A 25780-nucleotide genomic window follows, 5' to 3' on the forward strand; every position below is an offset into this window, starting at 1 on the left:
AATTGTCCTAGGAGGTATTCAGTCAGGCTTTATGGTTTTTGGGATCTGTTCTGTTATGGGCAGAAAAAACAAGGAGACCATTTGTGTTGCCTGATTCAAAAATGTAAATATAAAGTGCAAATCTCTAAAATAAATAAATCCTACATATAAATGAATAGTCCATAAAATGAAAAAATGAAGAAATAAAACATGAAAAACTCTTCTTGTGATCAGTGTATCCACACAATTCCACCACAGTGATTGTTCGTCCTCAAAAGGAGTGCACACCACCACCAGTAAAAATGCGCGCTCACCTCCCAGATGAGTCAAAACTCATATGCAGATCTCCCCACGAGCTCTTTGCTTTCACTTACTCTTCCCAATCAATGGTGGGTAATCCAGATGGCTCTTTTCTTAATGGTTACTCAGCTCATTAATATCCAAAGAAGCGGACCATCTCCCAGCTTGGCTCAAGATTCCATGAGTTCAGGACATGTAAATAATAAGTATAGAGATAAATAGTGTTCTCCGTATACAAATTTATTCAAAGCCCCCAAATAGACAAGTTGCACTTACAAAATAAAAACACGTATCGGCCAATCACAGGCCTTCCTCAGTAGAATCTACTACTGATCTACTGAGGAAGGCCTGTGATTGGCCGATACGCGTCTAGAAGGGGGGAGCTGATAGTCACGTCCAGCCAAGCACTGTGTATGTGGACACGGTGGTGCTAATCTGGAGGTTTTTATGTGATTTTAAAGTTTTTATTTTGTAAGTGCAACTTGTCTATTTGGAGGCTTTGAATAAATTTGTATACGGAGAACACTATGGTCTCTATACTCCTTTTGAGGACAAACAATCACTGTGGAGGAATTGTGTGGATACACTGATCACAAAAAGAGTTTTATTTCTTCATTTTTTTCATTTTATGGACTATTCATTTATATGTAGGATTTATTTATTTTAGAGATTTGCACTTTATATTTATAATTTTACACATAGCGCTACATTTATTATTTACTATCCATTTTGAAATTAGTGTGGTGTACCACTTGGAATGTTTAGCAGCTGTGCACGTTTATTATTAGGTTATCTTATTTAAACATCACAATATTACTTACTTGTGGCGCTGATTGTTATAATTTGATTCAAAAATGTGTTGTGCCTGGTAAAGGAGACACTTCTGAGTCCCCTCTGCAAGCACAATTTGTAATTTTGTTGGCTACCCATCTACGCCTGGAAGGTATCTGGAGAAATGTTTTGTACTACGTATCTAGGCTTTCCTGTCCTAATATATGTACCTTTCCCCAACTGGCTTTTCTAACTTCACATACAGTGGACATGAAGGAGCCTTGCATTGTAGTATTGGAAGCTTCCCAATGAGGGTCTTTGGAAGTCTCCCCTTCTCCCACCAGAAATTATTGATATCTAAAATGCATCCATATTAGACAATAGGGGAACATCCTCCACGGTCTTAGACCTTCTGAGGACTGTATGATAATGATGAGGTCCAGAGAACATGGTTCAAGATGGCTCAATGAAGACGCAAAGAGTATATCTAATCTGGATTTTATTAGTGTATTTTATGAATGAGAATGACATGAGTATTCTCATCTGTCCTGGTGTTTCCATCACCATTTCTCTGTTAAATTGTAACTAGGCGATTAGGCCTTCAGTGCAAAGTAGGTTCTAATACAGTATTGAAATTCTGTGCTAAGATTATCAAGCCCTGTGCCATCTCAGTAATTTTACACATGCAGACATTCAGCCTATCCATGTCAAATTGAGGTGGGAGATGCACATTACCAATGGTATAATACTGTCCCATTATACCAGGACTAGGATAATGTGGAAGTCCTAAAGGTTCATCATTACTGCAGAAATTTGTACATTGAGCCTGGGTTCACACCTGTGCTGTGCGGGACTGTGCACATCACATGCGATGTCTGTGCGGTGCGATTTGAGCCATACATTTTGTATGGCTCAAATTGCATTGCATCTGCGCCAAAAAATAATGCAGGGCCACACCTGAAACGCATTGCATGGGTGTTCACACCCATACAGTGCGATTCTGGCAATCAAACTGCGTTTTGCAATCTGTTTTGGGGTGTCATTGATCTAACATTGACACCCGCAGCAGATCGCATGGACGCTATGCTATGCAGTGCAATGCAGGGAAACGCAGCAAATCTTGTGCATTTCCCACATTGCATCAGTGTGAACCAGGGCTCAGAGTCTTAAATACTAGAATAGAGACTCTTAAGAAAGAGGTATAAGTGGATTACAGGATACCAGCAGTAAACTTCTTTGTATAAGGACAGATAAAATCACAGGAGTCCACGGATAGAGTTAACGCGTTTCACAGATCTAAAGCTGGCCATACATTATACAATTTTTTTATTTAATTTTCTTTAGATTTACCTTCAACTATGTAGTGCAATGGCCTGCCTACTAATTGCATACAAATTGAAAATGTTTAAGTTTTTCCTCATATTATATGGTTTTTGGTAAATCTAAGGGAAAATTGTATAATGTATGGCCAGCTTTAGTGCTTAATCATAACAAGGGATTGGTTCCAGGGCGGTTGTTGAAATAGGTGAAAACACACCCACTCGCCAGCCAATCCCAATCAACTCAAATGATCCCTGCTTGATAAGCTTAATATGTGCTACTAGAAAACTATACAGCATCATACAAATGGTTAAACTAAGTCCAAAGGGAAAAAATATATATATATAAAAACACATAGTAAATATGGCAGTAAACACCTGACAGAGACAAATATACTAAAAACAAATATTTAGAAAAAATCTTTACGGCTCTCATTATATATATATATATATATAGGCATCCGCATGGTTGAGATGTGTGCTCAAATTATTGGCAGGGACCCACTGATCAGCTTGCAGTGAATAGCAGCACAGCTGGGGCGGTGGGCACGTGAGCATGTGCCCGCCTACCTGGAAGTGCTGGATCGTGTACATGCGCAGCGCAGTGGGGCCACTCTGCCAGAGTAAATCTGCAGTAGGCAAGTGATTAATAATAAGACTCTTACCAGCCCAGGGATCTAGCACTGTCTTCACCCGGCCTTGTTTAGCAGCTGGCTCCCCACTGCGCATGCATGAGCTGCACTATCTGAATGGTCCCGCAGCCTCCTGAAACCCGTGACGTGTCCCAGAAGGTTGCGGGCAGGGAGAGAAGACCAAACTTCAGCTCAGATCACTTTTTTATTTTTTGGGGGGGTACAGGTACCTGCTCCCAGGAAAAAAAAATGTTTACAACAAGAAGGGAGTATCACAATAAATGAGCGTATAAGTGCATTTTCCCTTAATAATTGAAATTCAACTTTAACCTTTACTTCATGTAGCAAGCTGGCCAGTTCTCAGTTTTAGCCAGAAAGCTCAGCAAGTTATTTATAGCCACTCCTCGTTAGTATAGTGGTAAGTATCCCCGCCTGTCACGCGGGAGACCGGGGTTCGATTCCCCGACGGGGAGGTACAAATTTTTTTTCATAGATATAGATAGATTTCATAGATATTAAAATAATTCTCACATCACTTTAATAATATTAGAGCTTAGATTTAACACTATTTTATTTCCACTACAGTGTACTATATCTTACAGGCATATCAGTATAATTCAAGCAATGCTGTTCTTGCACATTCGTGAAATTAATTTGTACCCATCCAAATGTGAATTGCTTTAATATATTTTCAGCTTTCTTAGGGTTTTCTATGGCATTCAAGACATCTATATTTTTTCTATATACTTAGATACTTGGATGAAGAAAACAGAATGAAAACTAAACTAAGGTCCCACCGAGATTTGAACTCGGATCGCTGGATTCAGAGTCCAGAGTGCTAACCATTACACCATGGAACCTCATGTATGTAAAGACCGCAATTTTTTTTTATGAAACGCAGTATGTATATGCCATTACCCTTTTATTGTTAAATTTACACAGAAAAAAATAACTCTCTTTAAAAAAACATTAGACAATGAGCCAATTGTGGGCAAACATAATTAGCTGACTCAACAAAGAAAACTAATTAGTGAAATGATCAGGCTCTTCCCATCCACCCCTCTACAGTTCCAAAGCAAAGCACAAGGATGAGTGTGCCAAGTAGTTCATTTGATTACTATTTAGTACTATTTTGATGAGCAGCTGTAGGATTATTAACAGAAAGAAGTGTTGTGCTCACAATAAATTTAAAGAAAAATTCCTGCTTATATTTTCTCAGTGTTTTGTCCCCGTTTTCTTTTACCCCCGCTTACCTGTAGGTGGGATCTGCACTTTTCAGTTACTCACCCATCCACTGAATCCAGCATTGTCCCGCTGAGGTCCTCTCATCATGCCCTTCCATGAATCGATTTTGCGCCGCCATGTTGTTTCTGTGGTCCACAAGGGGCTAACCACTTCAGCCCCGGAAGGATTTACTCCCTTCCTGACCAGAGCACTTTTTGCATTTTGGCACTGCGTTGCTTTAACTGACAATTGTGCGATCGTGCGACGTTGTACCCAAACAAAATTGACGTCCTTTTTTCCCACATATAGAGCTTTCTTTTGGTGGTATTTGATCGCCTCTGCTGTTTTTATTTTTTGCGCTATAAAAAAAAAGAGCGTCAATTTTGAAAAAAAAACGCATTCTTTTTTACTTTTTGCTATAATAAATATCCCCCAAAAATATATATAAAAAAAAAAAATCCTCAGTTTAGGCCGATACGTATTCTACATATTTTTGGTAAAAAAAAAAATCGCAATAAGTGTATATTGATTGGTTTGCGCAAAAGTTTTAGTGTCTACAAAATAGGGTATAGACTTATTGCATTTTTATTTTTAATTTTTTTTTTTTTTACTAGTAATGGCAGCGATCTGCGATTTTTATAGTGACTGCGACATTATGGCGGACACATCGGACAACACATTTTTGGAACCATTTGCATTAATAAATCAGTGCGATTAAAAATGCATTGATTACTGTAAAAATGTCACTGGCAGTGAAGGGGTTAAACACTAGGGGATGGTGAAGGGGTTAACTGTGTTCCCTGGGAGGTGATTCTAACTGAAGGGGGAGGGACTTCTGTTCTGTGTCTCCTGGTAACGATCGCTCGTGGCTGGCGGTCATCGCGACCGTCCGCCACGAGCATCGGCACCCCCGCCGTGCAGCGGGGGCACGCGCACCTGCTATCTGGACCCTTCGCAATCACGTACAGTAATGTATAAATAAGGGGAATTATTCCCGCGCTATCTGTTATGGAAGAGGCTAGGGGTGGAAAAGCCGCATACACCAATAAGGTAAACACCTGACCTTTTAGAATTTAGATAAATGTATATGAGTGGGTGGTGCTGCGCTGATCCTTGGTGTGAAGACAGGTGAACATAAAATAATAAATGCGCTAGGTGAAAAAATGGTGAAATAACATAAAAGTGAAGGATATTGTGTATGACAAAGGTTAAAAAATTATAAATGTTCAATATCTTCAATAATGCATAGAGAATGGCATAAGTATATTAAAATAAAATATCACTTCAATCACCTAAAATAGAATCCACATAATTACAATACAAAAACGTGGTGGTGGGGCTGCCAAAGCACCAGTGACTAGCTCTGAGTTTAAGAAAGAATAAGGTGCATAATAAACGTACATCTATAATTAGACCAGCAAAGTGTATAGTGCGGACAAAAGGTGCTATGTGCAACTCAAGATTGGAGGAGTGGTAACTTACTATTTCTATATAAGGTGCATATTGTGCATGCTGACATCAAATAATGGAAGAAGGTAAGAAGTTTTTTTAAAAATGAGAAAAAAAATATATTATTTTGCATAAAAAGCATAAGAAGAAAGTCCTTTTAATAAAATGTGACAGCAACGTGCTAACATGCACACGTTGTAATTAAAGTGCTGAAAAATGCATCCATATGATGCACAGGAACAGTCCTTGTGTATGGTTGTGACAGCAACGTCCTGGCATGCACACGTTGCAATTAAAGTGCTGGGGTGAATCACATCAAGTGTTTTCTTCGTGTGCTAGACCACTTTGGTGGGTAATGGCCCCTTACCTTCAGGTAATAGGGCAAAAGCATGTAACAAGAGAGCTGTTTAGGACGTCCGCCTATGGGTTCCAGCGCGTCCCTCTCTATCCTGGATCCTGGGTTGGAGTTCCCTCAGGTGTGGTGCAGGGGGGTTGTATTCATAGGGGGTAATCGGCAGAAGAGAAGCCAATAGTGTAATCCAGTTTTGATTAAAAGTAACACTCTTTATTGTAAAATTACAGGTACTCACATAAAAATTGAGAAGCAGTGGTATCAATCCAACGAGCAGCGAGCTCGTGTGCCTCTGTTTGTGTTTGCAGCCTGTCTCGTCCCTACGCGTGACGTCACACCAGGATGAAGTCACGTGGTGTGACGTCACGCGTAGGGACGAGACAGGCTGCAAACACAAACAGAGGCACACGAGCTCGCTGCTCGTTGGATTGATACCACTGCTTCTCAATTTTTATGTGAGTACCTGTAATTTTACAATAAAGAGTGTTACTTTTAATCAAAACTGGATTACACTATTGGCTTCTCTTCTGCCGATTACCCCCTATGAATACAACCCCCCTGCACCACACCTGAGGGAACTCCAACCCAGGATCCAGGATAGAGAGGGACGCGCTGGAACCCATAGGCGGACGTCCTAAACAGCTCTCTTGTTACATGCTTTTGCCCTATTACCTGAAGGTAAGGGGCCATTACCCACCAAAGTGGTCTAGCACACGAAGAAAACACTTGATGTGATTCACCCCAGCACTTTAATTACAACGTGTGCATGCCAGGACGTTGCTGTCACAACCATACACAAGGACTGTTCCTGTGCATCATATGGATGCGTTTTTCAGCACTTTAATTGCAACGTGTGCATGTTAGCACGTTGCTGTCACATTTTATTAAAAGGACTTTCTTCTTATGCTTTTTATGCAAAATAATATATTTTTTTTCTCATTTTTAAAAAAACTTCTTACCTTCTTCCATTATTTGATGTCAGCATGCACAATATGCACCTTATATAGAAATAGTAAGTTACCACTCCTCCAATCTTGAGTTGCACATAGCACCTTTTGTCCACACTATACACTTTGCTGGTCTAATTATAGATGTACGTTTATTATGCACCTTATTCTTTCTTAAACTCAGAGCTAGTCACTGGTGCTTTGGCAGCCCCACCACCACGTTTTTGTATTGTAATTATGTGGATTCTATTTTACGTGATTGAAGTGATATTTTATTTTAATATACTTATGCCATTCTCTATGCATTATTGAAGATATTGAACATTTATAATTTTTTAACCTTTGTCATACACAATATCCTTCACTTTTATGTTATTTCACCATTTTTTCACCTAGCGCATTTATTATTTTATGTTCACCTGTCTTCACACCAAGGATCAGCGCAGCACCACCCACTCATATACACGTACAGTAATGTGATTTCGCGCAGGGCAGCCAACCTGCCACAGTAAAACTGCGGCGGATGATCCGGAAGCGGTTAATTCATTTTTAATGGATTATGCAATCATTTTTTTTTTCAGTCTGTGATAAATCAGATGAAAAAAGGAGTAAATATGTCAGAAGTGGGATTTGAACCCACGCCTCCATTCGGAGACCAGAACACCCATTGTTAGGAAGAATGTTACTCTTGAGTCTGGCGCCTTAGACCACTCGGCCATCCTGACATTGAGTTTATATCTTTCTAATTAAAATAATACACAGTTTACATCTGTGTAAAACAGAATATATATATATATATATATAAACATCTTAGTTGCTGAAACTGTCTCTTTAAAGAACAGCATTAGTATAGATGAGTTCTATAGAACTGTGCATTGCAAAAGGAGCTGATACAGCCTAGAATTATCATCCTACAATTCTGGCGTCCTCTGCGCCAATACGAGCATCACACTAATAAAACAAGCCCTGAACCGGGAGTGGAGCACAGGACGGCACACAGCCACTAGGTGGCAGATGATGAAGCAAAAACCGCTAGGTGGCGGATAATGGCACACACAGCCACTAGGTGGCAGCCCGGTCCATGTACGTAATTATGACGTAAGTAGTTACACGCCAGTTGCGTTGCTTGCGGGTGTTAAGTGCAAAATGTGCTATGTTGTACGCATTCATTTATTGTTCTCTGCTAAGATCCGTATTTCTACAATCATATTTATCCATGCCAACATGTGTGTCAAATCCTGATAGTTTACGCAACTACAATCTACCCAATTTAAGATCCTTAGATGTTAATTATAGAGCTAAATGTTGTGTGCGTCAAAGTACATATTATGACGCACAATTTTAGGCTAGATCTTTAGAATAGAGGGCAATGTTGTCATATACAGCAAATCTGGTTGTGTCAACCATGGAATTAGCATATTGCGTACCTGCATGTTGTATAAGAGATGGTCCGAGCGCGGGAAACTATTATAACGTTCCCGTCTATAGAGTACCCCATAGAGCTAGGAGGGAAGATGTGTTCAGAATGCGGTATATCAGTAATATGTAAACAGTATCACAGTATCACAGTATCACAGTATCACAGTATCACAGTATCACAGTAGCTTGTAGTCGTGGCCGAGTGGTTAAGGCGATGGACTTGAAATCCATTGGGGTTTCCCCGCGCAGGTTCGAATCCTGCCGACTACGTTTAGTTTTTTCCCACCCTTGAGCTAAACAGCTAATGGTTTTTGAGATTAAAATTTTTTATAGCAGTCTATAATTGTACTTTCCATTGGGATTGAATCTAAATTTACACCTGCTCCAGAATACAACACACAGACACTGGTGGGGTGGAACAGTGCGCTGTTTTCTTTATTTTGTAACTTTATTTGAAGTGTCACAAAATAGCACTTCAGTCAAGTCTATGCACTGCAGTGCGGTAATATACGATGCGATGCGATAAGAGGCCTGCATCATTTTACCACAGCCCACATCAACGCAGCACATTTATGTGAGCGACACCTATTGAAAGTCATGCAGTTTGCCTCATCTTTGCGTTGTGCATGGAAAAACACAGAGAAGAGTAACCTAGCGCCAGTGGTAGGTCACCCAGAGAATGTAACAAACATATAAAATAGATGTATAGCCTGTACCATCCATTCAAAAATTATTAATGCATATACAGGGATGAAACAGGAAACTAGAAACTACAATAAACATAATAGTAATATCCCGTGCTGCTAGACAAACTGTAATTGGTGAAAACAGATCATACTAGGAAGCAACATATAAAATGTCCAGCGCTCAGGCTATTGTTGGAAAACAAAATACAACAAGTATAAAAGTTTATGGTTTTTAATGAACCAATAATGAGCCAGTGGTTAGCAATAGTCCAAAGTAACAATATTTACTGCAAAAAAACCAGGTTCAGAGGCTCTGTTTAAAAACAAAAAAGCACACGATAAAGACTATTAAAAAATTACAGACTCTTGGTGATGTTGTAATTGATCAAATAGACATCAAAAAGGTGACAGAGGCATCAAACAGCAGGAGGTTACCACCGGAGATCCATCTAATGAAAGTATACGGAGACTGCTGTGTAAAGTGTGAAAGCAAACATATGGGCTCAAAGCAGGTGAATGGAGGCAAGGTGGTGGAGATATGTCAAAGTACTCACAGGCAGGTAAGAGGGCTCAGAGCTGCCTCATATGGTGAAGACCTTGGCGCCATGAGGAATAACCGGGCTGAAGTAGAAGTGAAGTGGCCGCCGTGTGGAGATGTGTAGCTCCGCCGTGCGGAGAACAGCCTGGCCGGAGCTGTGTGTCAATGGAGGATGACGTCAGCACAGGGGAGCCGCTGTAGCGTCTGAGAAGTAAAACGGAACCGCTGCTAGGCTGGGACGTGTCTCCACAGAGGTGAAGTCTCATCAGTGAGACCTGGTGACACTGCGCTGAGGTCGGAACTGACACTGAGAGGCCCTCTGACGGGGGAATTGGTGGCGGCAGGCTGATGGAGCTCACATCAGCCTGACCTGCCTGGGGAGATGGCCAACAGTCATATGAAAAAATGGATATTGCAATGGGTAAAAAAATATAATAAAAATAAAATAATTGAATCAATGGATGTAAAAGCGAAGCTGCCCCACCCAGATGGGGTAGTGAAGATGGTGAATTTGCAGGAAATGCTTGCTGGTGAAAAAAGCGGCTTCACAAAAAAAAAAAAAAAAAAAAAAAATGTGAATGGATGAAAAATCGCAGTGAAGAACTCAAGCTGGGGCCTCTGCCATGTAGGGGGGGGGAGAGAGGTTGCCTTGACGACGCGTTTCGCGCATGAGCGCTTTGTCATAGTCAAGGAAAATAGGCAACTCGCAGGGTTTAAATAGGTAAGTTGGGATTAAGGGGAGGGGAAAGGGGAGGGGCTTAATGGGCAAAAAAAAAAAAAAAAATGAAATAGGCACAGGGAAGAAACAAAGATCTCCAATGTTAACCCCCTCAGCTGGCTTGAATGGAGGAGAAGATTCGGATGCCGCATACCGGTTGTAGTCAAAAATTTTTTTCACTTTATTGAAAAAATGGGATCATCAAAATAACAAGACTGTCATGCAGAAAGTACAGATAAGCTGACGCGTTTCGCACTCAGGACTGAGTGCTTACTCATAGCTAGCAAATATTAAAAAGACAAACTTTTATATAGCTCAATGGGGTATCACATGATTGCCCAATTAGATGGTCATTGAGTCTCAGCTGGAAGCCGATTTAATGAGGTCTTGGCATCTGCTGGCTATTTGGTGTGTTGACTGATTGAGAAATGTTTTCAAAACCGTGACATGTAAATAGATGACAAAGAAGGTGAAAAAAGATGTGTATATGCACATGTGTAGGCAAAAAATATATATGTGTGTATATATATATGGTGAATCCTATCAATAAACGTGTATATAATAATGAATATACTTCTATAACGTGTACATATAAAAGGTGATAAGTATCAAAAAAAGGGAATTACTATTAGGTGAAAGGAAAAAATGTGTAAAAAAATATTTCTCATTAAAAAAGAGAAAATATATTAATAAAAATATTCAGACAACGTGCAAAGTAAATGTGAAGAATGAATGTAATAAAACTATATGTGAACAAAATATATAAATATGATGAAGCTCTCTTTAATATGCCGGTGAAGTGGATGAAACTCTCTATAATAAGCCAGAATAATACAGGTGAAATATAGAGCAATGTGACCTGAAATAATGCGTGATATGCCCGCGGTTGATAACAAGGTACATATAGGGCCCTATAATATTAGAAATAAACTGTGGGATTCAAAGACATAAAATCACGCTGATAAGGGTTGCCCTGATCTGGTCAAATGGCAGTGATATATGCAGGGTCCCAGTAGACTGACTTGTAACGTAGTGATTCTAAATGATGAGCCTGGCCGAGAGCAGGGTGTGTGTGGAATTTCAGGAATGAAGCAGCTGTGTTCAAGGTAATAGAACGCCGCTAATCTGTATCACACTAAATGTCTAGATGGAATTATAATGATGGTAATAAAGTTGGTAGAGGTCTCGGCCAGTCACCTAAGTTTAAGGGGTCACAAAAAGGGAAAAATGAAAAACAAATAAGGTACTATAGGCTGGGATACGAAGGCATAAAAACACGCTGATCAGGGTTGCCCTGATCTGGTCAAATGGCAGTGATATATGCAGGGTCCCAGTAGACTGACTTATAGCGTAGTGATTCTAAATGATGAACCTGGCCATGAGCAGGGTGTGTGTGGAATTTCAGGAGTGAAGCAGCGGTTTTTCAAAATAATAGAGCGCCGCTAATCTATGTCACACTAAATGTCTAGATGGAATTATAATGATGGTAATAAAGTTGGGGGTGGTCTCGGCCAGTCACCCGAGTTTAAGGGGTCACAAAAAAGGACAAATGAAAAACAAGTAAGATACTCCAGGCTGGACGAAAATGTTACCAGACTGAGATCGTAAAAATTATCCGGACAGACAATTAAGTTAAAAATATGTTAGTATGTGATCCATCTCGGGTGGCTCATATAAAAGCATGTCTCAGTATATGTGTGTCAGCAAATGCCAAGACCTCCAAACAAAACATATTAGAATGATACATCTTATGAGTCCACTAATACAATGCTCATATATTAACACCGGCAAGTGAAACAGATGAAAACAGGCATATAATGATCGGCGTGGATCCAATCTATAGAGACTATGAGAAGAAATGTTATAATGCTGCATTCTAAAGAGAAACAACTACATATTCATATTGCAACATTACACTCGCAAAATAAGCACTGAACACAAACGATACAATGTATGTCAGCTTATGTACATATAAATAAATGGAAAAAGGTCCCCCGAGCGGGGTTTTTAGGCAGCTAACCATAGATATGAACAAGGCATTAAATAAAATATTAAAGTGCTTTATTGAAGGGTAATGAATGAATGTAACAACATATAAATATAAATTGGGAGCTCCAGTGGGGAAATACCCATACCAAATACATATAATAGCAAACATAGGTTATACACAGCATATGATAAGGCTATTGCATAACAATCCTGACGCGTTTCGACCCATGAATTTTGGGGTCTCTTCAGAGGATGAGTTTGCTACAAAAAAAAAAAGGAAAAATTTATAACAGTATGTCCAGCTTATTTAAAAGAATTACAGCATAGGCAAGTTTGTTTAGCAACACTTTGCACATAATTACCACTGAGTTTGGATGTACCCCTCGATCAGAGCCTCCCCACACAGCAGCCAGACCATCCAGTGTGCCCGCACGTAGCAGCACCCCAGGAAGAAGGGGGAACAGGAATCCACTTGATATGGCTTGCAAGGAGTCACACGTATAATTGCCCCCCCACCAACACACCACTGGGGGGTGGGGCCGGAACCTACGAAAATTGTCAGAGCGTTAGCTCCTGAATATACCCATATAGGTTAGTAGTTAGATTTAACTATTGGGCGGTCAGAAAGTGTTGTAATAATCTATTGCAACTTGAATTGATCATGTGAAGGATAATAGAATGAGTAAAGTGACTATATTGGTATAACCAATATAGAATATGTCAGGGATGACCTTGTCCTTAAATGCTGACAATGGCAGTGATAGGAAGAGAAGTGAAGGATGTGCACAGTGAATTTGATGTGTGAATTTGAGGAAAAAGTGCATGATATTGCCAAGTATCTAAGTCTACGGCATCCAGAGCTAGTGTGCACATAAATCAAAATTAAATATAAGTAAAATATTATTCTATGGGGTCTGACAAAGCATTGATAATCAGAGGTATCATAAGTTCTTACTCACTCCTACTGTTGAGGAAAAGAGTCTGGCCGTCCAAGGAGGAAGTGGAGGGATCACACCCAAATCCACCCTCATTAAATAGTGTCCTTAATTAGTACTGAAATTAACAACAGGTATCGTTTCTTCCGCCCCTTAACCCCGGAGTGTAGAGGGAGACTATGGCCGCCATTGGCAGGCCTCGTGTGGCTCCCTCGGCATCCATCAAGGCGAAGCCCCGACATCTGTCGTCACCTTCGCCGTAAAATACGTGACATCATGAGGCCGCACGCACATGCGAACCGCACATGCGCGCACACCGCACGCAATGTCCGAAGGTGATGAGGGATGCCGCCGGCAGGGTAATCACACCCGTGGGCGGCCGACCCGGGAATCCGGCCATCCAAGGGGAGAGACAAGGGGAGCGCAGGTGACTGAGCTCCCCACCCTGCCGGGAAGACACATCAGGGAACATGATCCCCGACCCAGGGAGCATGTGACAGTGCAGGCATCACAGGGGCCCCGATGGCGCAAGCTGCAAGCGGGGAGGCGCCGATCAAGAGGCACACAAACGAGCTCACATATGCGATTTGTGAAAAACAACAAATGACAAAAGTTTTCTACATGATTACTTATTAATAATACAAGGTAAACATTAGAAACTGCACACTGACAATTCTAACAATATTCCCAAAAGTATGTAAGAACCACAGCCACCCAGAAATGGCAACATAATTTCAACGTTTAAATAGATTTGTTTGAAAGGACATAACTCTCAAATACACAAAAATATCTCCCAGATACACAAAATAGTAAGTGTATAACAACCCAGATAAGGAAATTTGCATCGGATCCAGTGGATCCCTCATTGCTCACGGTTGCGATGCGATTTTACTCTATTCGTAACCACGAACAAGGCTATGGATTATAGACTCGATTAAGTATAATAATAATACAGACTCACAATACAAGAGCGTAACTGATTTAGTGAGCTCAAGGGAAGAAATATAATTCCAATTTAGTCCTCTTATTGAGAGTCTACTTAAAATCCTAATGTGCGATTTAACATGCGATTTAACACATTTTTGGAAAATATATGGATATAATCTAATGTGGTGTCTAGGATTAACACAGAGGGATATATACAGGAGAACAGACAGTGCACAGCTCATGTCTAACTCCCATGTGTCAAATGGGGGAAGGGGTGTTTAACCACCCAAATTTGTATAGCAAAGAGGGAAGACACATTAAGGAGTCAATGCTGCTCACCCCAATATGGACAAAAAAATGGAAAAAGGTCCCCCGAGCGGGGTTTTTAGGCAGCTAACCATAGATATGAACAAGGCATTAAATAAAATATTAAAGTGCTTTATTGAAGGGTAATGAATGAATGTAACAACATATAAATATAAATTGGGAGCTCCAGTGGGGAAATACCCATACCAAATACATATAATAGCAAACATAGGTTATACACAGCATATGATAAGGCTATTGCATAACAATCCTGACGCGTTTCAACCCATGAATTTTGGGGTCTCTTCAGAGGATGAGTTTGCTACAAAAAAAAGGAAAAATTTATAACAGTATGTCCAGCTTTTTTTGTGTATCTGGGAGATATTTTTGTGTATTTGAGAGTTATGTCCTTTCAAACAAATCTATTTAAACGTTGAAATTTTGTTGCCATTTCTGGGTGGCTGTGGTTCTTACATACTTTTGGGAATATTGTTAGAATTGTCAGTGCACAGTTTCTAATGTTTACCTTGTATTATTAATAAGTAATCATGTAGAAAACTTTTGTCATTTGTTGTTTTTCACAAATCGCATATGTGAGCTCGTTTGTGTGCCTCTCGATCGGCGCCTCCCCGCTTGCAGCTTGCGCCATCGGGGCCCCTGTGATGCCTGCACTGTCGCATGCTCCCTGGGTCGGGGATCATGTTCCCTGATGTGTCTTCCCGGCAGGGTGGGGAGCTCAGTCACCTGCGCTCCCCTTGTCTCTCCCCTTGGATGGCCGGATTCCCGGGTCGGCCGCCCACGGGTGTGATTACCCTGCCGGCGGCATCCCTCATCACCTTCGGACATTGCGTGCGGTGTGCGCGCATGTGCGGTTCGCATGTGCGTGCGGCCTCATGATGTCACGTATTTTACGGCGAAGGTGACGACAGATGTCGGGGCTTCGCCTTGATGGATGCCGAGGGAGCCACACGAGGCCTGCCAATGGCGGCCATAGTCTCCCTCTACACTCCGGGGTTAAGGGGCGGAAGAAACGATACCTGTTGTTAATTTCAGTACTAATTAAGGACACTATTTAATGAGGGTGGATTTGGGTGTGATCCCTCCACTTCCTCCTTGGACGGCCAGACTCTTTTCCTCAACAGTAGGAGTGAGTAAGAACTTATGATACCTCTGATTATCAATGCTTTGTCAGACCCCATAGAATAATATTTTACTTATATTTAATTTTGATTTATGTGCACACTAGCTCTGGATGCCGTAGACTTAGATACTTGGCAATATCATGCACTTTTTCCTCAAATTCACACATCACATTCACTGTGCACATCCTTCACTTCTCTTCCTATCACTGCCATTGTCAGCATTTAAGGACAAGGTCATCCCTGACATATTCTATATTGGTTATACCAATATAGTCACTTTACTCATTCTATTATCCTTCACATGATCAATTCAAGTTGCAATAGATTATTACAACACTTTCTGACCGCCCAATAGTTAAATCTAACTACTAACCTATATGGGTATATTCAGCAGCTAACGCTCTGACAATTTTCGTAGGTTCCGGCCCCACCCCCCAGTGGTGTGTTGGTGAGGGGGCAATTATACGTGTGACTCCTTGCAAGCCATATCAAGTGGATTCCTGTTCCCCCTTCTTCCTGGGGTGCTGCTACGTGCGGGCACACTGGATGGTCTGGCTGCTGTGTGGGGAGGCTCTGATCGAGGGGTACATCCAAACTCAGTGGTAATTATGTGCAAAGTGTTGCTAAACAAACTTGCCTATGCTGTAATTCTTTTAAATAAGCTGGACATACTGTTATAAATTTTTCCTTTTTTTTTGTAGCAAACTCATCCTCTGAAGAGACCCCAAAATTCATGGGTCGAAACGCGTCAGGATTGTTATGCAATAGCCTTATCATATGCTGTGTATAACCTATGTTTGCTATTATATATATTTGGTATGGGTATTTCCCCACTGGAGCTCCCAATTTATATTTATATGTTGTTACATTCATTCATTACCCTTCAATAAAGCACTTTAATATTTTATTTAATGCCTTGTTCATATCTATGGTTAGCTGCCTAAAAACCCCGCTCGGGGGACCTTTTTCCATTTATTTATATGTACATAAGCTGACATACATTGTATCGTTTGTGTTCAGTGCTTATTTTGCGAGTGTAATGTTGCAATATGAATATGTAGTTGTTTCTCTTTAGAATGCAGCATTATAACATTTCTTCTCATAGTCTCTATAGATTGGATCCACGCCGATCATTATATGCCTGTTTTCATCTGTTTCACTTGCCGGTGTTAATATATGAGCATTGTATTAGTGGACTCATAAGATGTATCATTCTAATATGTTTTCTTTGGAGGTCTTGGCATTTGCTGACACACATATACTGAGACATGCTTTTATATGAGCCACCCGAGATGGATCACATACTAACATATTTTTAACTTAATTGTCTGTCCGGATAATTTTTACGATCTCAGTCTGGTAACATTTTCGTCCAGCCTGGAGTATCTTACTTGTTTTTCATTTTTCCTTTTTTGTGACCCCTTAAACTCGAGTGACTGGCCGAGACCACCCCCAACTTTATTACCATCATTATAATTCCATCTAGACATTTAGTGTGACATAGATTAGCGGCGCTCTATTATTTTGAAAAACCGCTGCTTCACTCCTGAAATTCCACACACACCCTGCTCATGGCCAGGTTCATCATTTAGAATCACTACGCTATAAGTCAGTCTACTGGGACCCTGCATATATCACTGCCATTTGACCAGATCAGGGCAACCCTGATCAGCGTGATTTTATGCCTTCGTATCCCAGCCTATAGTACCTTATTTGTTTTTCATTTGTCCCTTTTTGTGACCCCTTAAACTTAGGTGACTGGCCGAGACCTCTACCAACTTTATTACCATCATTATAATTCCATCTAGACATTTAGTGTGATACAGATTAGCGGCGTTCTATTACCTTGAACACAGCTGCTTCATTCCTGAAATTCCACACACACCCTGCTCTCGGCCAGGCTCATCATTTAGAATCACTACGTTACAAGTCAGTCTACTGGGACCCTGCATATATCACTGCCATTTGACCAGATCAGGGCAACCCTTATCAGCGTGATTTTATGTCTTTGAATCCCACAGTTTATTTCTAATATTATAGGGCCCTATATGTACCTTGTTATCAACCGCGGGCATATCACGCATTATTTCAGGTCACATTGCTCTATATTTCACCTGTATTATTCTGGCTTATTATAGAGAGTTTCATCCACTTCACCGGCATATTACAGAGAGCTTCATCATATTTATATATTTTGTTCACATATAGTTTTATTACATTCATTCTTCACATTTACTTTGCACGTTGTCTGAATATTTTTATTAATATATTTTCTCTTTTTTAATGAGAAATATTTTTTTACACATTTTTTCCTTTCACCTAATAGTAATTCCCTTTTTTTGATACTTATCACCTTTTATATGTACACGTTATAGAAGTATATTCATTATTATATACACGTTTATTGATAGGATTCACCATATATATATACACACATATATATTTTTTGCCTACACATGTGCATATACACATCTTTTTTCACCTTCTTTGTCATCTATTTACATGTCACGGTTTTGAAAACATTTCTCAATCAGTCAACACACCAAATAGCCAGCAGATGCCAAGACCTCATTAAATCGGCTTCCAGCTGAGACTCAATGACCATCTAATTGGGCAATCATGTGATACCCCATTGAGCTATATAAAAGTTTGTCTTTTTAATATTTGCTAGCTATGAGTAAGCACTCAGTCCTGAGTGCGAAACGCGTCAGCTTATCTGTACTTTCTGCATGACAGTCTTGTTATTTTGATGATCCCATTTTTTCAATAAAGTGAAAAAATTTTTTGACTACATCCGGTGTGCGGCATCCGAATCTTCTCCTCCATTCAAGCCTGCTTTGCCTAGCATTCAGCCAGCACCTGGAGCTCTTCTGCTCTGAAACTTCTACTTACACCTGGGTCAGTGTCAGCCTGAGCGGTGGAAACACTTTCTTAACCCCCTCAGCTCCAAGCAATTTACCAATGGGTATACGTGCCTTACTTCACATAAAAGTATGAAAATAAACACAATATATAACCAAGGAACACATAGTTTATACTTCAACATAAAAACTTAACATTTTTCTATAAAAAACATAATCAAACATATTAAAAACCTATTAAAATCAATATTAACCCAGAGATGATCTAAAAGGTATATATATAGACTCTCATTAAAATTACACAAAACTACATGTTTCTAGTTCTTCGTTCAACCCCTTGGGGGCAAGCGAGTCAAACATGTAGATCCAAAAGACCTCACGCTTGCACAACAGGGAGAATCTTTCATTATTGGTTAGCGTGCCTTTGAGGATAGTTTCGATAACAAAGACCTCCAAGAACCTGATGTCCTTGTCATGGAAACACAAGAAATGACGGGGTACACTATGTTCATCGCACCCCTTCGAAATTAGTCTGCGGTGGTCACCTACTCTAGCCCGTAAGGCACGAATAGTCCGGCCAACGTAGACCAACCCACAAGGGCAACGCAAAACATATACAACAAAATCTGTAGAACAGGTAATGAATTGTCTAATCTCATATTTTTTGCCTGTATTGGTTGTGATGATATTAGTGCCATGAGTGATAAATTGGCAAGTAAGGCACCCCTTCTTTTTGCACTGGAATATGCCCTTTCTGTCATGAAAATAGGACCTGATATCAAGGAAAGATTTGGACGGTTTATTTGTTATTTTACTGGGTGCTAGCAAGTTTTTTATGGTGCGTGCTTTACGGAACATCACTTGTGGGATCTCGGGTAGCACCGGGGCAAGGCGTTGGTCCAGATGAAGAATACCAAAGTGTTTTCTAACTATATTAGAGATGGATTTGTAATTCTCATTAAAAGTCTAAATAAATCTGACTGTCTGATTGGTTCTTAAATTGTCACTCGAATGCTTGTCTCTAATAGGGGGATTCAGATGAGACAGGAAAGCGTCATTAATAAGATCAGGTGGATAACCTTTCTCTTGGAATTTCTTAGTCATCACTGTTCCCTGTTCAACATAGTCTTCCAATTTCGAGCAATTTCGTCTAAGTCTATAAAATTGGCCACTAGGGATATTGCGTTTCCATACTGGGTGGTGGCAACTTCTAAAATGAAGATAGGAGTTGCCACTTGTTGGCTTAACATGATTTCTAGTGAGAATCCTCTGTTGGTCATGGAATAGGACCAAATCTAGGAATACAAGCTCCTGAGAATCTATAACATGGGTGAAAGCCAGACCAAGTGTATTGGAGTTACAATGGGCCACGAAGGAGGAAAACAACTCTGGGCTCCCACTCCAAATGACCACAATGTCATCAATGTAGCGCCCAAAAAAGACAATGTGTTCAGCAAAAGGATTGTTAGCCCAGATGTTATGTTCCTCCCAGTAGCCCATAGTGAGATTCGCGTAAACCGGAGCAAAATTCGCTCCCATGGCGGTACCTGTACGCTGCAGATAGAATTGTTCTCCAAACGTAAAGTAATTACGTCTTAGGCAAAACTCGGTGGCTTGTACCAGGAATTGTGACTGTAACGAATTGAAATCGCCACTCTTGGTCAAGAAATGTTGAACGGCTCTCAAACCTATATCATGGGGTATTGAGGTATATAGAGAGGACACATCGAGAGATGCCCACCAGTAGCCCTCTTCCCATGAATAGTTCTGAAGGGCAGTGATTACATCATTAGAGTCTTTAATATAGGACGGTAGCTGGCACACAAGGGGTTGGAGACAATAGTCGATGTACATTGACAAACCATTACTGAAGCTATTTGTACTAGCTACAATTGGTCTGCCAGGGGGGTCCACCAAGGATTTGTGGACCTTTGGGAGATGGTAGAAGTAGGGGGTACTGCATTCAGATGGTAATAAGAATTGTCTTTCTTTATTGGTAAGTACTCCATTATGCCACGCTTCTTGGACAAGCGACTTTAATTCTAGTTGGAATTCTGGAAGAGGATCAGACTGTAGTTTCAGATATGTATCAGTGTCAGCTAACAGTCTGCTGGCCTCTTTGATGTAGTTTGGTGTAAATGTCTCCTAAACTTGCACCATTTAGGAGATATTTGCCGTTACTTCAGAGCCCTGTGCCGTGACTGGTGGCTCCCACGCGCATGGGTGGTAATGACGTCATCGCGGCTCCAACCACTCACAGCGCCAGAGCCCGCGATCCCAGAAGAAACTCCGGGAAAAATGTCAGCCGTCTCAGCGGTGTGTCGGTTCCAAGGTATTTCATAATGAGCTAGTTTTTCTTTTGTTTGTTTTTGTTTCCCCAGGGTTTACAACCTCTTTAAAGTGGTTGTATGTCCCGCTTTGTGATTTTTACCTACAGGCTTACCTCTAGGTAAAATGAATATCTTCTAAACCTGTACGGTTTAGGAGATATTCACCTTGCATGCAGCCACTAAGGTCAGCGGTGCATGCGCTCTGAAGGTCCGGCGGATGCTGCCGGAAAATCAGAGCTCCTTGCCGGAATGGAGAACATGCGTAGGAGTGACGTCATCGCAGCTCACAGCGCCAGAGCCGCAAACCCGGAAGTAATGCAGAGGGAACATGTCAGCTCCCCCAGCGGTAACCGGGAGGTGGTATGGGAGATTTGTTAGGGTTGCTACCTGTCCGGGATTCACCCGGACAGTTCAGGTTTTGAATCATGCGTCCAGGTTTCAGACTGCCTGAAACTTGGACACATTATTTAGACCTGACTATGGCTTCCCAACAGGGTTGCTGGCTGCAGTTGTCTAAGCCAAGAGTGTCTGTTAAACTCTCTTTCACACTGCCCAAAGCCAGCACTAACAGTCACACACACACACACACACACACACACACACACACACACACACACACACACACACATACACGTGAGGTGTTGGGAAATTTGAAGCCCAGCACCCACATATACATCTGGATGAGAGGTGCTGATTGCCAAGGGGTGAGTGAGCTCACCATTCATCCCTGTCTGTGACTGAAGTCTCCCCCCCCCCTCTCTCCGGCCTCTAGGTGAGTACACTAAGGTAAATCAGTTCCCCTTTACATCAGAGGCCGAAGTGTTCCCCCTTTTATTAGAGTCCTCTCCATACATCGGAATTCTCAGTGTTCCCCCTTAAAGCGGGGTTCCACTCAAATTTTTAACTTAATCTTACCCCCTTCATTTAATTGCATAGATGTTCAAATGCCGCGCGAAAATTTTTTTTATCGCTGTAATTACCTTTATATTGTACTTTATTGTGGCACTTCCTGTCTCTCCTACCATGGGAGTAGGCGTGTTTATTGCCTTTCCCCGGCGCCGCACTGTCTCCTGGGAGCCTAGTGTCAGGCTTCCCAACATTCAGTGTGGAAACAATGATCATGCGTGTGAACAAGCTGTGAATGAACAGCATTCACCGCATCCAGGAAATCAATGCTTGTGGGCTTCACATGCCCACAAGTAAGATGGAAACAGCCAGCATCACATTTTTAAAGTTATTCTTCAGTACGAAAACAGACAGAGGCGGAAATATTACACCCAAACTGTGAGTATTATTTTGGGATTAGCAAAGTGTCTCAATGACCTAAAAAAAAAAAAAAAAAAGATTCGTCGCCGGACTCCCACTTTAAATCAGGGTTCCCAGAGCATCCCTTATGTCAGAGTCCCCAGATTTCTCCCTTACACCAGAGTCTGCAGAGTCCCCCCTTACAGTGTAAGGGAACTCTGCGAGTTCAGATGTAAAATGGGAACTCTGTGAACTCTGATGTAAAGGGGGACTCTTGTGATTAACTTCATATGATTAAAACACAAAATGTATGTATAGTTTGTATTATTAAAAAAATTACTGTGTGCCGCTAAAGTGTTCGGGTTTGACTTTCAGAAAAGGTGGCAACCCTAGGCTTCGTTCTAAGGTAAGTATTTCATAATGAGCTAGTATGCATTGCAAACATGTCCCGCGTTTTGCTGCGATTCTGGAATCGTGGGCAGAATCATGCAATTCCAAAGGGCTCAGGTGTAAATGGAGCCTTATGCCGCTTACACACGACCGGACTTTCCAGCAAAAAAGGTCTGACGGAATCATTCCGTTGGACATTCCGATCGTGTGTGGGCTTCATCAGACTTTTCATTTCGAAAATTCTGATGGACCTAGAAATAGAACATGTTTCAAATCTTTCCGACAGACTCAACTCCTGTCGGGAAAACCGTTCGTCTGTATGCTAGTCCGGCGGACCAAAAACGGCGCAAGGGCAGCTATTGGCTACTGGCTATTGAACTTCCTTTTTCTAGTCCTGTCGTACGTCATCGCGTTCTAAACAAACAGACTTTGGTGTGATCGTGTGTAGGCAAGTCCGTTTCAGCGGAACTCCGTCGGAACTCCGTCGGAAAGACCATCGGAGTCTATTCTGACCGAGAGTCCGGTCGTGTGTACACGGCATAAGCCACTGATTTGAAACCTATGTCTATATTCAATCCTATATATTCTAGGTTTCCTTTTATAGAAACCTTTAGGTCACTAGTTATGCAAAAGTTTAAGCGCTTGCCGCCTGGCCACAGTACATTTACTGCGGCAGGGTAGCACGGGCAGGCAGGATCACGTATATGTATGTTATCCTGCCTCTTTTAGGTTAGGGGTGTGCAGAACTAGTGTCCCCATTGGAAGATTTACCTTCTATTACTGTTCTGGTGTCAACACAAAATTTGGGATTTTCTTTTCCTTTTACTTTAGATGATAACAGTTAAAAGAACAAATAGAGGCTAGGGGGATGGGAGGAGAAGACGTGAGGACGTAACGTCCGTCACGGAGGGAGGAGCTCCGGAATGTCAGCTGGCCGCCGAGATCAGAGAAGGACGCAGAGATGCTGAAGCCGGTATACAGGCGGCGTGATGAGAGGCAGCGTCCCCCCGCAGGAGGAGAGATAGCAGCCGCCGTTGCGCGATTAGACGGAACGGGAGACATGCTGGAGATCATCTGATACAGCGGGGACAGCGCACGTAGGACTGACCTTTGGCACGGCGAGATACTGAACCCTCCACCCCCCGGCCTTCCGGGAATACAACATGCCCCCCCACCCGGATGAATGAAATAACCCTAAAAAGACTGTAAGTATTGCTACCCTATGAGAGGGGAAGAAATATTCCAAGGAAGAGCAGAAATAAGGTAACAATAATGGAGTGAAGTATACAACTGTCTATTGGTTGGTGTCCTTAATGGTGCTCTGAACGGTTGGTAATGCTTTTTGATCATTGTTTGAACATTTGAATGTTACTAGAAAAGGAGGTTCGTGCAAATAATAAGGGAGACGTGCAACCAACTACACGGACTATTAAAGGTTTCTTTCTGATTGTGGGGTTACCCCCTATATATACCAAGTATGTGTGAGGAAAAAATAGCCCACAATTAAACGGGGTGGATTAACTCAAGTGGACAAGCCGGAGCGGGAAAAGGACGGTAACTTGGTAAAACCCCCCATCACTAGAATTTAAACCAAGGGGCATAAATAGAGGAACAATTAGTAATAACAGTAACAAGGACACTACTTCATATACCATACAAGTCCCCCAAAGGGGAAGGGGAAGGGGGGATGCTGGTAGGGAGAAAGCCAGAAGGGAGAGAGTTAACCAATTAAGTCGTGGAACCCCCAAGCCACTCCCCCGCTCCTTGCCCCTCCCCCCATGTTTTTTGTCCGTTTCCTACCCCACTACCTGCAAAAACCCCTCTAAATAGACTTTTTAAGTCCTAGGGCTTCCCTTCACGGAAGTGGAGGGAAATTAAGAAAACCAGGCTGGGGAAGCGAACTAGGGGGCCAAAAAAGGGAGATAAAATGAATAAAAACACAACGAAAGTAACTAGGGGGAATGCCCCCAAATCCCCAAAAGATAAAGATAAACCAACAGTCAGTACCTTAAAACAATATATGACACAAGGAGCAAGCCCTAGGAGTATGGAGTTGGGTAGACAAAGCCAAAACAAAATAGAAAAAAAAAGGGATCTGATAAAAAAACAGGAGACACCCCAGAACACTCCAGAGATGATCTATCAACAGACGGGGACCAGGACGTAAGTGGGATTGATGGGGAAGCAGGAGGGACCTCCACACTAACCAAGGGAGAGATGAGCGACCTGCTCTGGAAAATGGAAAACTCGATAAAAACGGAGATCCAAAATCTGAGAGGAGATCTGGGTCACTTATTAGAAAGAGTGGAGTATATGGAAAAAACTACTGATAAACAAAAGCAAGAAATTGAAAGTTTAAGACAGCAAATGAAAGAAACACAGAAAAATCAAAAGATGCTACTATATAAGCTGGAAGACCAGGAGAACAGAAATAGACGGAAGAACATCAGGATTCGCTCAGTCCCAGAAAAAGAGGATGAAGATCTGAAGAAATGGATCACTACAATTCTCCGGCCCTTGATTAATAGAGAAGGGGAGGACTGTCTAAAGATAGAAAGGATACACCGAGTGGGTTACGCCAGGGAAGCAAGGACAGAAAGACCAAGGGATATCATCGTTAGATTCAGGTTCTATGAAGACAAATGGGAAATTTGGAGGAATCTGAAAGGAAAACCACCAATTAGGGTCGAGGGAGTAGAAATCCAGTTCTACGCAGACCTCGCGCAAGAAACCCTAATAAGAAGAAGATTGCTGAAACCCCTATTGGAATTAATGAAAGTACAAAACATCAAATATACATGGGGATTCCCGGCCTGTCTGAAAGGATATAAGGAAGGGAGGTCTGCTAAATTACGATTCCCGGAGGAATTAGAAGAATTTTGTAAAAAGCTGGACATTCAGATTCCGGAATTACCAGGCTGGACACCAGAAGATTAGGGGACTTACTAAGTCCCCAGCCGGGGGGAGAGGGGGGGGGGATGGGATAATAATAGAGAAGAAAATCAAGTCAAGATAAGAATGGAATAGGCAGGCCACCCCACTCCAATAGCTAATCTAAGGAGTGGGAAGAAGCTGAATACCTGGAGCTCCACCTTTTGATTAAGGGGTTCAGAAAGGGCTCAGATGGAGATCCTGGATGACTTTAGGGGCCAAGAGGGGCCAATTGGGGGGTGGGGGGGGAGGGAATTGGGGGGGGCGGGAGGGGGGGGGAGAGGTGAGGGGTGGGAAGGAGGGGGGGGAACACAAGGTGCAAAGGGAAAAAACATATATAACTCAAATTAAGCCAGAGAAGCGTAGCTATCAGGTAGGGGACAAACATGA

At 41.7% G+C, this 25780-nt stretch overlaps 4 non-coding genes across 4 annotated transcripts; 2 read left to right on the forward strand and 2 right to left on the reverse strand.

Annotated features, from left to right (window-relative positions):
- Window positions 1-3402: 3402 nt before the first annotated feature.
- On the forward strand, window positions 3403-3474 carry TRNAD-GUC (transfer RNA aspartic acid (anticodon GUC)). The gene has a single exon. It is a non-coding gene; the product is annotated as a tRNA-Asp (tRNA).
- Window positions 3475-3789: 315 nt separating this feature from the next.
- TRNAQ-CUG (transfer RNA glutamine (anticodon CUG)) lies at window positions 3790-3861 on the reverse strand. The gene has a single exon. It is a non-coding gene; the product is annotated as a tRNA-Gln (tRNA).
- Window positions 3862-7588: 3727 nt separating this feature from the next.
- TRNAL-CAA (transfer RNA leucine (anticodon CAA)) lies at window positions 7589-7698 on the reverse strand. Its single transcript has 2 exons — window positions 7661-7698; window positions 7589-7634 (listed from the first exon to the last, which is right to left on the reverse strand). It is a non-coding gene; the product is annotated as a tRNA-Leu (tRNA).
- An 882-nt stretch (window positions 7699-8580) lies between these two features.
- Window positions 8581-8662, forward strand: TRNAS-UGA (transfer RNA serine (anticodon UGA)). Its single transcript has one exon. It is a non-coding gene; the product is annotated as a tRNA-Ser (tRNA).
- Window positions 8663-25780: the final 17118 nt, after the last annotated feature.

Source organism: Aquarana catesbeiana, linkage group LG11, assembly GCF_042186555.1.
Source record: "Aquarana catesbeiana isolate 2022-GZ linkage group LG11, ASM4218655v1, whole genome shotgun sequence".
Taxonomy (NCBI): domain Eukaryota; kingdom Metazoa; phylum Chordata; class Amphibia; order Anura; family Ranidae; genus Aquarana; species Aquarana catesbeiana.